This window comes from Lycium ferocissimum, chromosome 5, assembly GCF_029784015.1.
Source record: "Lycium ferocissimum isolate CSIRO_LF1 chromosome 5, AGI_CSIRO_Lferr_CH_V1, whole genome shotgun sequence".
NCBI classification, from domain to species: Eukaryota; Viridiplantae; Streptophyta; class Magnoliopsida; order Solanales; family Solanaceae; genus Lycium; species Lycium ferocissimum.
The window spans coordinates 21,838,192-21,853,757 of record NC_081346.1 but is presented as its reverse complement, the minus strand read 5'-3'; positions in this window follow the sequence as shown (position 1 = coordinate 21,853,757).

The window sequence follows — 15,566 nt, the reverse complement described above, 5'->3', positions numbered from 1 at the left end:
ATCTCCATAACCTTAGGTTTCAAATTAAATTTTTTACTTTTTATGGTAATTGCCTATAAATTATAGCAGATCGACATGTAAGTGTCCATCCACTAGTTACAATTACGATAGTAATAAGAAGGTTTTAAGCTGGAGACCATAATAAGATGATTTTAATTTGAAGATCAATTTAAACACAGAGCAGAAGCATGTTGATATATTTCAGAAATTAAAGGACCTAAAACCTAAGTCAGTGATACAAAATAATATAACTCCCTATTTAAAAGGATGGAGTAAAATATACGGACAAATTAATTATTTTGCATTATTCAATCCAAAATGAGGCCACTTTTATACAACACCAGTATGTTAACTACATCTACCAGTAACTACATAAGTAAAATTGCACAACAGTATCCCCAGGTAATTCCTTACAACAACAACAACAACAAAATCTCACAAATAGGGTCCGCGGAGGGTAGAGTGTACGCAGACTCTATCCTACCTTAGGAGGTAGCTAGGGAGACTGTTTTCGAAAGACCCTTAGCCCAAGATAAGGCATGAAAAAAAGGTTAGACAAGGATTGAAGAAAGTAAAGTAGCCATGGTAAAATATCATAGATAAGCACTATGCAGAAAAGTAACAATAAATGGAGCAAACTAATACGATAATCGAAGTACCAGAGATAGCAGATAGTAACAGAAAATCAAAGGACAAGAAACAACAAAGGTAATACTACACCTACTAGTATGGAAGGACACACGAGCCACGCTCTACTACCTATTAACCTTCTATCCTAATCCGCGTCCTCCACAACATCTTATTTAAAGTCATGCCATCGGTAAGCTGTAACTGCATCATGTCCTGCCTAATCACTTCTCCCCAGTTCTTCTCCGGCCTACCTCTACCTCTCCTAAAGCCATTCATAGCTAATCTCTCACACCTCCCCATGGGGCATCCGCGCATCTCCTCTTTACATCCCCAAATAATTCCTTAAGCAACAAAATTCTTAGGTACATCCCCTAGTAAATCCCCATGAAATGGTACTCAAGTAAAATTGCGAGCAGAAACTAAATCCCAAATAATTCCCTAGGTGATATATATAATTTCCAGGTACATTTTCAAGATACTATCCCTAGGTAAATCGCAACAACAAATCCCCAAAAAATTCCCTAGATAATATAATCTCAAGATAAATCTCCATCAAATAATCCCGAGGTAAAATCGTAGTAACTAAATCCCAAATATATTTCTAGGTAATGTGATATCCCCAATTAAAAACTTATTCGCGAGGTTTACACTAAACTAATAATGCATGCCATGTATTACACATACTCTTTTCTCACTTAACCGTGCATTGTTATGAACATATATTCTTACTTATCTCATTAATTTATTTAACAATGGTAACGTATAAGTTGGTAAGATTGAGTATAAACACGCGAATATTTTTAACGAAACGACATGGGCTCCCCCAAAAAAGAAAAAAGAAAAAAAAAAGGAGATTTATAAACAAGAAGAAAACAAGTATAGATAGGAACACATTTTCTAAATAAGACCCTGCTACTAATATATAATATTTGAGCATAGCTTTCTTAATTATAAATGTTTTCCCCTTGGAATTGATTATTTGGCGTTTTTGTCTTTAAGCGTTTTAAAACCTAGGAATTAATGTTTTAATCTTATTGTCACGGTCCAATTACAAAAGTAATAGAATCACACAAATGTTGAGTGTGTGCATAAATTTCACATGAAAAATAGAGAAGAAAAAAATGAGCAAACCAATAAATTTGGATGAATCATATTTTATTGAGCTAATTTTATCATCCTATTGACAAACAAATCAGGGAAATGCTTAGGGAATATCTCTTTTCTTGCTCTATCTTTTAGTTTCATGTGCAAAGTACAGGTGTTAGGAATTGGTAAACCACAGAATAAGCTCCATAATTGTTATAACAGAGCATATTTATCCAGCAAAAACTTAAACGATACATTGATTTGACTCTTTCCCCCTCTGTTTTTAGGATGTAAAATTTCTTTTATTATGGATAAAGTGTCAAATTTGCCCTTGAACATGCAAAACGGATAAATTTATCTTCCGTGAAAAGTTGGGGTCAAATATGACCTCGCCGTTACTAGTTGGTGTCTAATTTGACCTTGAATTATGTGAAATGAAATAAATCTGCTCTCATTTTTAAATAGTGGAAGCTTCACAACAAACAGATGCTAAATTTGAACTTTTCCCATAGTTCAGGCATATTTTACACTTTCTCATAGTTCAAGAGCAAATTTGACCCTTCCCGCTAATTTTGAATTTTATATTTTTTGTTTGTTTCTTATTTTTCTCTTCTTGCCACAACTTCTACCATCAATCACTTTTTCTTGCTCCTAATCTCTCCCCTCTACCATTATTGTCATCACCTCCACCACCTTTGTTATAATCATCAAAAGAAGAAAAAAAATTAAAGAAGAAACAGCCAAATTTACATTCTTATCATCTGCTCGAGTTTGCAATCCAATAATGGAATTTTAACTGAAATAGTGTCTTTTGATGGACAAATTCAACAAGTGGGTTTGTCAGAATTTTCGAAACTTAAATGGTGAAAACGCATGTCTGACATAGCACCTTCAGTGTGCGATTTTCACGTCTAAAAACAATCGACCCATTAAATATATTTACTCTGAAGGTGCTCTGCTACTCATGACCTTCGGTGAATATTTCAAACTTTGGAGAAAGGTTCATCTTTTCAAAAGCACTTTCAGAATAAATTTTTAAAATCGGAGAATCTTAAAGTAAGTTTTTCTTGTATGCTGTGAAAACTGAAACAACTTTTCCAAAACCTAAAGACTCATACTTGCTAAGGCACTTTCAACATAATGACAAAAACAATCTTCCTTAGACGCTTTTCTTTTCATTTTTTTTCAATTTTATTTTTTGCTTCATAATAATTTATTTGTTATTGGTAGAAATTTTTTAAATCAGTTTGTTAAAAATATAACTGCATACTGTTACTCCATCTATCGTAATATATGTGATATAGTTTGACTAGGAAAAAAAATTTAAGAAAGAAAGAAATACTTTTAAAATTTGTGGTTTAAAACAAGCCATAGATATTTATGGGACTGTAAATCATTTTATTAAGGGTTAAAGGAGAAGTTTTAATTTAAATTATTTCTAAATATTGCAATATATCATTCTTTTTGAGACAAACTACAAAAAAAAAAGTGCATTACATAAATTGGGACAAATGTAGGTGAAAGTCTATTTTTTCGGTTTGATTTGATTATCGGCTTGGTTCGATTTTTCATGAACACCACTATGCAAAAGTATACAATTATATAAGATATTTTGTTTATAATATTAAAATTCGATAAGACAAAATCAGCAATATTAATGTTAATATAAATAAACACGATGAATAAATAAATATGGGAAGAAGTCAATACACAACTTAGAAAAGTAATAAACTATAAAAAAAAAAAGTAAAGGTAAAAGCAAAAAATGCCTCTTGAAGATGCGGTTTCTTATTTGAACGGTTGATTAATGCACAAATTTCTCTGATAGAAGTGATCTCCACCTTCTAAATAATGTTCTGAAAGTTTCTATATTTTAGTGTATCAAACAAATTTACGGAGAAGGCTCTTGACTGAAATGGTGAAAGGGGGACTGCATAGAAAATGATGGAGAAGAAAGAGATATATTATCATTTATGAAAAAGGCTATCTTAAGCAAAGGCGTCTTTATAGGTTTACTGAACGCGCTTTAGGATATATATGAGTCTTTCCAAAGGTTGTCTCACTTGTCACATCGGAGCAGAACAATTTACTTTTTCTTTGATTGTAAAATTTACTATGAAGGTGTTGTAGGAGGGATGAGCCTTTTTCTAAAGTTTGATATATCCACTGAAGGCTCATAGATAGCAGAGCACTTTCAGTGTAAATATATTTAACGAACGTGAAAAACGCACTTTGAAAGTGCTCTGCTAGGCATGCATTTTCACTATTTAAGTTACAAAAATTCTAACAAACCAATTTATTGGATTTGTTCCTCAAAGAACACCATTTTAGTCAAAAATTCCCAATAATGAATACTAATGCGCCAAGGGGACCTTGAGGGATTAATGAGTTGATTACCTACATAATTACCTCTTAACTACTTTTTAAAAGACTGTCTTGCCCTCAAGTAACAAATCAGTGATGGAAAGACACTTTATTTAGGAGCCGTTTGGACATGATTTAAAATGATGAGATAAAATCATGTTTGGACATGCAATTTGAATTTCTTAAGTTGCATGTTTTCTTATAGGTATAACCCCCCCCCCCCCCCCCCCCCCCCCAACAAGTAATGAAAACCATCAAAACTGTCTAAATTATTATACAATATTACCAAATGAGCAAATAGTTCATAACAAAATTAATATGCTACTAGAAGACCTTTCTAAAAAATACAACATCGATTGATTAAACTTTAGTTCGATAAAAAATAAACTTTAACATGAATAGTAATGTAACTACTTTTAAATATAATCCTCCCACATGGTAGGAACAATCTCTTCACGCCAAGCATGCTTTTTCCGATCATATGACCCAGAAGACAAACCAACATCGTTACATTTAAAAAATTTATAGGTGATTTTTGTAAAACAAAAATAAACATCTGGGTCAAGTCTTACATTTAAAAATTTTGAAATCATGATTTGAAATCTCAAATCATGCCTTTTCGAATAATTTGGAATTTCATCTCACGAGATGAAATCGCATGTCCAAACGCTGAATGAAATGAAATCGCATGTCCAAACGTTGATTTCATCTCATGAGATGAAATCGCATGTCCAAACGCCTACTTAGAAGTTACATGGAAAAGGCAAATTAAGACTATTTTAATTAATTAATTAAATCTAAATTACTCATTCTAGAGAATAATTATGAAATGAAGAGGAGTTGGATTCAAAAGTGACAACCTAAATGAGCGATTAAATGAAAAAGGCAAGTCCTTGTCATTGATTAATCAGCTTTTCTTCTTCGGTATTCCGCTTCGCAACAATGGCAGGTCCTTTCCTTGTCATTATCAGGTCACACGGTGTGTACAGTATGTTTCTTTTCATTTTATTTTAAGGTGGGTCCAATAATGATGAAATTTAAATTTTGATCTGAAAATAATTCAAATTACCTTCAAACTAGTCCCATGTCCAAAACACACTTTCCCTAAGGGATTGTTTGGAAAGCAACCCATGTAATTGGAATTGGATGTAATTGGGTATAATTATATAGTTTGATCTGTTTGTTTGATCAAGTAATTACTCAGTTAGATGAAAGTTGGGCGTAAATAAGGAGGTGTAATTACACTATCCAATTCTCAAGGGGGGATTGAGAATTAAGAGTAATTACGCCCTGTAATTGCATGATTATTTTTTAGTTTCTTTCTTCTGTAATTTATTTTAATTTATTTTAAGGTGGGTCCAATAATGATGAAATTAAATTTTGATCTAACAATAAATCAAATCACCTTCAAACTTATTCCATATTTAAAACACAAGTGATTTTCAACGATTCCAACAAAACTTGTTAAAAATTACACCAATTTCAAACTCGAAGAAGAAAATGTTAAATTTTTCTTATTATGTCTGGCTGAATATTATGCCAAATTCATAATTTATAAGTACAATTTAATAGTGGATAAATCTTATTCTTTCATTCAGTTACATGATAGAAGTACCAAATTAAAAATTAAATTGATTCCTATCCTGAAAAAAATGCATGCACCATTTACGTGTATCTCCTTTTTTTGCAAGAATACTAATCCATGGTATTTAAAGCTCGTATGACATCTCAAAATATTTTCATACTCAATTTAATCCCTTTTCATAAGATGATTTATCGTTAACTAACCATTATTAATACAAATTAGTTTTTATACAATCAGGACAATAAAACTTGCAGCAGGTTAGTCACCTAATTTTTGGTTTACTACATTTATGTAATTATGATAGTCATCTGAAATTACCAATTTGATTGAAATGTTTACTGAGAGGTGTTTTTTCTATTACTACTCGTTCATTCAAGGTCGAATTTAATTTATAGAAGCCAGTAGATTAATTACATCGGCACATCTATGTCATGTGTGTAATTGGTGCACGAGGGACATATCATGAAGAAGTTAAAATGATCTCCATAACCTTAGGTTTCAAATTAAATTTTTTACTTTTTATGGTAATTGCCTATAAATTATAGCAGATCGACATGTAAGTGTCCATCCACTAGTTACAATTACGATAGTAATAAGATGATTCTAAGCTGGAGCCCATAATAAGATGATTTTTATTTGAAGATCAAATTAAACACAGAGCAGAAGCATGTTGATATATTTCAGACAATTAAAGGACCTAAAACATAAGTCAGTGATACAAAATAATATAACTCCCTATTTAAAAGTATGGAGTAAAATATACGGACAAATTAATTATTTTGCAATATTCAATCCAAAAATGAGGTCACTTTTATATAACACCAGTACGTTAACTACATCTACCAGTAACTATATGTAACGACCCGTTTTGTCGTTACCGTGATTCTTCCGTTTTTGCCCTCGTTGACCAGTTCCTAAGTCTCATTAGAACTATTTTGACGCGAGAAGATAGTTGGCATGACTTCCTAGTCATCGTTTTGGGCTTTGGAATGTTTTCTAGTAAAACTTGGCTTTAAGCGACAAAAAACGCTTGATCGAGAGTTGACTTTTGGGGGTAACAGATTTCATTCGGAGATCCATAAGATTCCGACAAAAAGGTTCAAGGACCGATTTATGACCATGGTAAAATATCATAGATCGGCCCAATGCACTCGGGTGCATTTTGGGACTGGTTTGGGAATGGTTATTGAGGTTTGGGAGTTGACCTAGTCAACGACAAGTATCTCCGTTAATGGGAAATCCGAGGATGGAAGGACATTCGTAGACATGTTTTTAACCTGGATGCATATTTCTATGTTGAAATCGTGACCTCCACGGATGATTATCGAAAATCGGGTTGGAAAGTTGGTTTTTGGCCGCTCGGGATTTGACTTGGTCAACGAAATCTCCATTGGGAATTTCAAGTGCACGAATGAGTTCGTACTGCGTTTTTACCTATATCTACATGTTTGGTTTGTTAAAATCGGGTTCTGGATGAGCTTTCGGAGTTTCGGGGTGAAAAAATGAAAAACCGGGGCATTTGGTGTCTGGTGAAATAATTCCCTAGGATCATATAATTTGGGGGCGGCACAATCTATTATCCCTTAGGACCGCAACAAGGGCTGTAGCATTTCCCGCCTAGCGGCGGTCCCGCTAAAAACTTATTACGGGCCCAATATAAAAACCCTCATATCTCTCTCATTTTAAGTCCAAATGAGGCGATTCAAAAGCCACAATCCAAGGAAATTTCATGAGGAATCCAATGGTTCCATCCAAGAAGTATTTTGAGGTAATATTGGCATGGAAATCTAGGAAAAACAGAGACTATGTCGGATTTGGACCTCATTTGGGATACCTTCTCTCTCTTGGAAGCTTGGGGACGTTAATGGATTCTTGATTATTTCTCAAGATTGTTCTATATTGGTAAGGTCTAAATCTCATGCTTAATAGTTTTCATTAATTAATCCATCATTTTGGCTTTGTAAAACTTTCCTCTTTAAAAATCTTCATGCAAAAACCTAGGGTTCTTAAGACCCAAATTTGGGGGGTTAAAACATATAAATATGATTTTGAGAATTAATTGAGTATTCTTATGATTAAAGTAATGGGTTTTGACCTTTGAGTATTGAATTTGGTATTTTGGTCATAAAATTCCGTTTTCAATTGGGATCATTTTTAACTCTAATTACATTATTTTAAGCCTCCCATTTGAATTTATGCTTAAGCATCTCACCAATGGATGAAATAAATACGGGTATCATTATTCATAGTTTCTTATCATAGAATTCATATGTGATAGAGTTTGGTTATTTGGAGACTATCTTCGAAAGACAAGGCAATAATAATGTTACTAAAATATTTCAATATATTGTGGGAATAATATGCTGAGTAAGTTATGGATTCCTAAATTTAGACCCTAGCTTCTTTAGTTTCATATATTGGTGTATTAGAAGGAACATAGAACGGAATATCGTATAGGAATATGGAGATTTTGGATGAAATCTTAGGATGGTATTGTTGTGTGATTTGTGTGTTCTAAGCCATGGCCCGTTGATTCCTTAGGTTGTTTGATGTGGTTTTTCATTAATATGAAGAAAAAGGTTGGATATACGTGACTGAAGTATGGGGTGAATCCTATTGAACTTGTCTAATGTTGAGAAACTTCTTGTAAAATACGTGATTATTATGTTATGCCATTACTAGTGAATCTAGTGGATAAACGGGAGGATAAAATAAGCCCACGATTGTGATTGAGTTCTACCAAAAAAGTTTCCGTGACATAATGATTGTATTTGGAATCAAGGTGAGATTTCTTATTCTAAACTAGTAGGTATCACATTAAGGAAGTGGTAATAATGTAAATTGACCTATTGTGTGTTAGGACTAGTTAGCTTTGGTTGTGTTGGCGTTTGATAATTTTGGTGTTGGCTCGCGAGCTTCCGAGGTTTTTGAGAGAGATTAGACTTTTCTATCCGTTTTAGTTCTGTCCATATTATTGGCATAGTTCAAGGAGGGGGTATTTGTGATATTGATATGTTGTTGACATACCCATGGGTTGGAACCGTGATTAGATATATTATGGAAGCAAACAGAAAGTAGTTGGTATTGTGATATTGGTACTTCATGTTGGCATACCCATTGTGTATTTTGATATGATACATTATTGGCGTCCCATTATTGGTACTTATGACATTGAACTTGGTTGTTGATGTTGACATACGCATTGTGTACATTCTCTTATATTCAAACTTTATGTCTCCTTTGATCTTTTTTGTATGGAAAGATCGGTGTTTTTGAAGAGTAATATCTTGACAAATCATTTTTTTTCTCTATTTTTATTATATGAGAGTAAAAGGTTCAATGGTAAGTAAAAAATTTGACATTTGAGGAAATTAACATTCACTTATATTCAAGAATATTTATATAAATTTTATCGGTGATGATCCAATTTTAAACTTGATTGAGCAAAAAATGATATTTTGATAAACTCTCATTTACTTTAATGATTGCAGAAGGCCGATGTCCGAGGTACATAAAAGACATCCGAGTAAAAAGTTGACATATAAAAATTATTTTTCTATTTTTAAAAGGTGATTATGGACGTTAATATACAAATGATATATTATTGGAAAAATAGTCAAACTATATATTATTTGATAATGATCCTTGAGTTAAAATTATCACGAGGCAAAATAAGGAAAACAATGGTATATTCGAGCACCACAACTAATTTAGTGTCGATGTTATGGGGAGGTCAAATTCATTTACATTAACTACCGGGTTTAGGGAGCCATGCGATATTTTTTGAGCTATATTATTTAGGGCCCATCTATATGTTTAGGCAAAATCCAATGTCAAATGACTTTATATGACAAGTCAAATAGTTGTGTTGTGAACTTTAAAGATGAATCGATATTTCCATAGGTGAAAAAAAAAAAAAAAAAACATGGCATGGCATCGAATAATATAATAAAAACATCTTGCATTGCATTGCATTGTTACATCTGAAAATAGCATGTGTAAAAATTATGCCTTGAGAGATGATTTGGTGTAAAACTTGTGATGATTGGATTCAAGATTGATTTATTTAGATAGTTGGCCTCATTCGGGATTAGATGTTTTACTTTAGTGTAATGAATATCAACATCGAGGAAGCGGATTTTTTTATCTCACTGATTGAACTTGTTGGGGTATTCTATAAGTCCGTAAGATTAGTGTATGTTTGGTCACATTTTTTTCAAGTAACGAATGTCTTAATGAAGTTGACTAACTATGAAAGAACGATTTAATTATAATACTTGAGTTTCCATATCTCATTGGAAAGCCGGATCGGTGAATTATTAAGTGAAATTAATTTAACCCATTGATATTTTTTGCATGGTAGATAGTCATACCTTGATTGGGTTGTTATCATGTTTATATTGAATTCTTTTATTGATATGTGTTACATAACCATTGTCGTTTTTACATATGATACATGTAATTCATAACGCGTGGTTTGTTATATAATCATTTAATATAAAATTATTTTGGGGTGTAGATTGTTTAAATAATATTGATCGAAGCAAATATATGTGAAAATACGCGATAATTCAAATAAAAGTGAAATCTTGATCCCATTTCATTAAATAAATACTATTAGATTAAGGAGAATTTAGAATGTAAAGTGGTAATCCGAAATAATTAGTCGCTCTTGTCATTAGTGCAAAATGAGCATCTTTGTTCTTAATTTTTTTGTGTCGGCCAAAAATTGATCGAATCGTAATGTTCATCATCATTGTAATCTTATTGATTCTTCAAGTATCATCGAATATATTATGAAGTTTTCATTGAATTTCTAAGTATCTATTGATTTAAATGAATCGCCTTTACTTAATTGATGTGAATTCAATGAGAGGTTTTGCCTATCGAGTTGGAAAAGGTAGGTGCCCGCGCGACCCCAAAATGGGTCATTACACTATATAAGTAAAATTGCACAACATGCATCCCAGGTAATTCCTTACAATAACAACATAATCTCATAAGTGGGGTGGGAGGAGCAATACCTTTAGCAGAGTGTGCGGACTGTGACGATTCTAAAACATTAATGTCTAGGAGACTGTTTCCGAAAGTCCCTTAGCTCAAGATAAGGCATGACAAAAAAGTTAGACAAGGATTGAAAAAGGTAAAGAAACCATGGTAAAATATCATAGATAAGCACTATGCAGAAAAGTAACAATAAATGCAGCAAACTAATACGATAATCGAAGTACCAGAGATAGCAGATAGTAACAGGAAATCAAAGGACAAGAAACAACAAAGTTAATGCTACACCTACTAGGATGGAAGGACACACGAGACACGCTCTACTACCTACTAATCTTCTATCCTAATCCGCATCCTCCACAACATCCTATCTAAGGTCATGTCCTGAGTAAGTTGTAATTGCGTCATGTCCTGCCTAATCACTTCTCCCCAGTTCTTCTTCAGCCTACCTCTACCTCTCCTGAAGCCATCCATAGCCAATCAATCACACCTCCCCAGTGGGGCATCCGCGCATCTCCTCTTCACATCCCCAAATAATTCCTTAAGCAATAAAATTCTTAGGTACATCCCCTAGTAAATCCCCATGAAATGATACTCAAGTAAAATCGCGCATAGAAACTAAATCCCAAACCTAGGTAATATATATAATTTCCAGGTACATTTTCAAGATATTATCCCTAGGTAAATCTCCATGAAATAATCCCTAGGTAAAATAGCAGTAACTAAATCCAATAAATTTCTAGGTAATATGATATCCCCAATTAAATCTGCAAAAATAATCCATAGATAAATTCATAAGTAGGTAAGAATATTTTTTGTACTACTTCACGAAGAAAATAAATTTCTCATTCTTTTATCGGTTACCTGCAGAACTACCTATACCTGGGAAAAGAAGATGGAGTAGGAGGAAGAATCTAAAATTGTTGAAGACGCGTTAACAAGACCAAAAATGAAACGAGTGTCCTTCCGGAGGGTGCCCATTGCAAATTCATGAAGTTAATTTAAAGTTAATATATACCCCTCATTTATAACTCAGCCCATTTCTGCTTAATTCGAATCATCTAAAAGTTGGGTTAAATATGTAGTCCAATTGACCCCTAATAAATTATGGCAAAAATACTTTTTAAAAGTTTTCTCCTAGCTCAAAAGGTTATAGTATATAGCAAGAGAAAAAAAGTCTCGTTAGATTTTCTTGAAAATTAAGCAAATTTAAAGAAACTAAAACACAAAAAATTCAATATTTGACAAGAGTTCGGCGGGTTGGTTGTGACCCGTTATTTAACAATCTTTACCTAGCTAGCTCATCCCAATACACAAATAACTTTTAGACGGATCATTAATCTATTCATTTATTAACTCGATCATTACATTATTCTGCCCAACCGAGCCTCCCATTTGACACCCTTATGCTTAAGCATCTCACCAATGGATGAAATAATCTACCGTCAACAATTTTCTTTCTTATTGTGGCTGCATCTTGTATTCTTGTGTATTCCTTTTTGTTTGGGGTTCTATTATTAATAATAATACAATATTTCAATATATTGTGGGAATAATGTGAAGAGAGAAGGTTAATAAATTTAGAACCTGGCTTCTTTATTCATATGCTTCATAAGCAGTATTACATAGAACGAAATATCGAAAATACATACAAGCGATAGATCGATATCCACATTATTTAGAAAGCCAGGGTAAGCATAACTAATTATGAGGATAATTATGCATCAGCGATAGTCTTCTGGACTTTCTTGAAGATGAAGGAAAAAGGCTGGTTAGTGAGAGCCAGACGACTGTGTCCACTATGGGATGTCAAGCCCACGTCTGAACATGTAAATCGGTTGGGACAATGCCTTATCTTGTAAAAAGGTGATGTCTTAGAATATTTCTCAATCTGAAAAACGCCGTTTGGAACTACTGGGACACGACTAGTTTCCACGAACCTAAGCCCACGTGCAGTCATGTCAGGTTTACCAACCATCCAAAAGTTTTCGTTATCACAGTGCTGTGTATTTGGAATCAAGACCTTAACATTTATCTGATTAGTTTCACGTATCACATTAAGAGGCGGAGGACCAGGGTGCCTAGTAAAAAATTTAACGGGCAGGCCTAGTTGAATCCTGGTGCAGGACCACGGCGTTTGGGCATTTGGCGTTTCCAATTTTGGCCAAGCCTACTGCCCCTCTGCCAGTTTCCGGGGTAGCGGAGAGGATGCGGTACTCTTGGTCAACCCGGAGTGGTTCGCCGTTGCTGTCCAACACTTCAGGAAGTTCAAGGAGAGGGAAACCGTTGTCGTCATCAGTAGTAGTGGGCAGGAAAATGGGATCGTCGGGAGTGCAGGTTGATGAAAAGGCCACAAAGGGAAGCAAACAGAAAGTAGTAAGCAAGAAGAAGCTGAAAATGGACTTCATGTTGGAGAGTATACGTTGTGTATTTTGCTTGAAAAATTCTATTATTAATGGTCCAATTTATAGAGGTGGCAGAAGCAGCAGATCATTGACAAGTGGACTAATGTAGGTCCACTTTCCAAGCAATCAAAGACCCATGTTCCCATTTTTTTTAATTTTTTTTTTGGGCATACTCTACCTCTCCTTTATCTTTTCCTTATGGAATTCAGCCGGTGTTTTTGAAGAGTAATAAATTCTATCATCATTTTTCTCTATTTTTATTATATGAGAGCAAAACTTATGGTAAGTAAAATATTTGGAATTTGAGGAAATTAAAAACCTGGATAGTAACCAGAAGAATATCTATATAAATCTTATCAGTGGTCATCCAATTTTAAATTTATCATACAAAAAGTATTTTTTTTTATTTTTTTGTTACGGAAACTGTCGTTTAACTTTAATATTTATCACACAAAAATCACTTTTTTACTTTTTATTACATAAAGACATCCAATTAAAAAAATTCATATAAAAATTATTTTTCTATTTTTAAAAAGTGTTTATGAAAGTTACTATACAAATGAGTATATTAGTAAGGGGAAAAATAGTCAAATCACATTATTTGACATTAATGATAATGAGTTAAAAATATCACAAGAAATCAAAATAAGGAAAGCAAATGTAATATTGCGCACCACAACTAATTCAGCATCATGATGTAAATTATTGGGGGAGGTTTCAAATTAATTTTGAATTTAACTAACTTATTTAGGAGAGCCATGCAATTTATTTTTTTTGGTACAAAATATTAAAATTCAAGTAAAATTTATTTTTTAGTTAACTTGGTCAATGTTAAATGACTTTTATATAACAATAAAAAAGAAAATAGTCGTGTCGTATACTTTAAAGTTGAATGATTATTAGGTGAAAAATTAAAAAAAAATGTTTGATAAGTTTTAAAATCGAATGACCTTTATAATAAAAATAAAAACTATTGATAAAATAAAATTTACTCAAAATTCTTAAAGTTAGACGACCATCGATCAAATTTACTCAAAATGTCTTAAAGAATTATGATCTCCATAAAATAAAATTGGTTCCAAATTTGATGAAAATAGAGAATATGCAAAAAGAGGAGACAGAGAAGGGCGAGGGAAACGAGGAAACAAAAAACGGTGGATTGGAGAGAATGGGAGCAGGTGGGGTGAGATGATGTATTGGGTCCCGCATTATAAAATCAACTAAGCTAATCTTTTTTATATCACTGTTACTTGCCCTTATCTCCGTCACATTTCTGATAAGTTGTAATTATCAAAATGAAGATTCTAGTAGTCACATTTTTTTCAAGTATCATTATAATACCAACTATGGAAAATTTTTATAATACTTGAATGAGGTAGATGTGGACCCCATCCTTCAGCATCACTCTCTCTGTTTACCCCCCTAATTTCCTGTCCTCTATTTTTTTTTTTTTTTAAAGTTTTGTTGTAGCTTCTCTCTGTCTTTCTCTTTCTGCTCTCCTTCCCCAAATACTCCATCATTTCTCTTTCTTTCTTTTTTTCTTTTGTGAAAAGAAAATTGAATTTTCCTCTTCAATTCTTTATTTTCCTTCTAATTAGAAATTGAAAACTTGTTAATTTACAAGGGTGCTTGACCAAACTAATGCTTACTAACAAAAGGCTTCTCTTCCAAATTCAACCTTTTAATTGTCCTTTATTGCTCATTTTTATATGCCTCATTTTTCTCCTACTATTTATTACTTATTGGCTTAATAATGTTTTTTAAATTTGTTAGTCTATTTTAAATGAACAACGTAAATTATTTTATTTCGATTGACGCTGACGCATGATTGTTTACCGAAATCGGATAATCGATTGAATTTATATGCGAGGGTATAGGATATGTGCTTAGTTCGTAGAATTGATAAGACAAAGAAAGTAAGTTTTTGAAGGTTCATAAATGGGTATTTAAAAGATATAAACGTCGTGAACAATATATCATATCATTATGACAATAATGAGGAAGCAGTAGGTAGGCGAAGGGATGAATGAGAGGAGAAAATGATATGTAGAAACCTTTATTAAGGTATTAACGAAGATAAAGGGGGCCCCCCCAAAAAAGGATGTCCTCTATTTATAGTGTTGCCTCCTGGGGGCCCGTACAAAGCGAAAATAAATAAAATAATCATAACGGGGGCCAAATTCGAACGGTTTTGGGGGGACTAGGGGCGGCGGCCCCTCGACACGCCGGGGCGGTTGAACCATGGCGGGGCCATTCGGCGCGTGGGCCCCGTGCAACGGCCCAAAACGGACCAAAAGGTACACGGAACAACGGATATCGAACCCAAAAAGGGCCCCGGAGCGGCGGTTTTTTCCCAACCCCCCGGGCCCCCGGGAAAACCGGCCAAAGCGGGAACCGGTACGCCCAACCTGGCGGAACGCGGACCCAAAAATTTTCACGGAAACAAAAGGTAACCCTTTCGGCTCGGTGCGGGGCCCCCCCGGTTTCCAAGC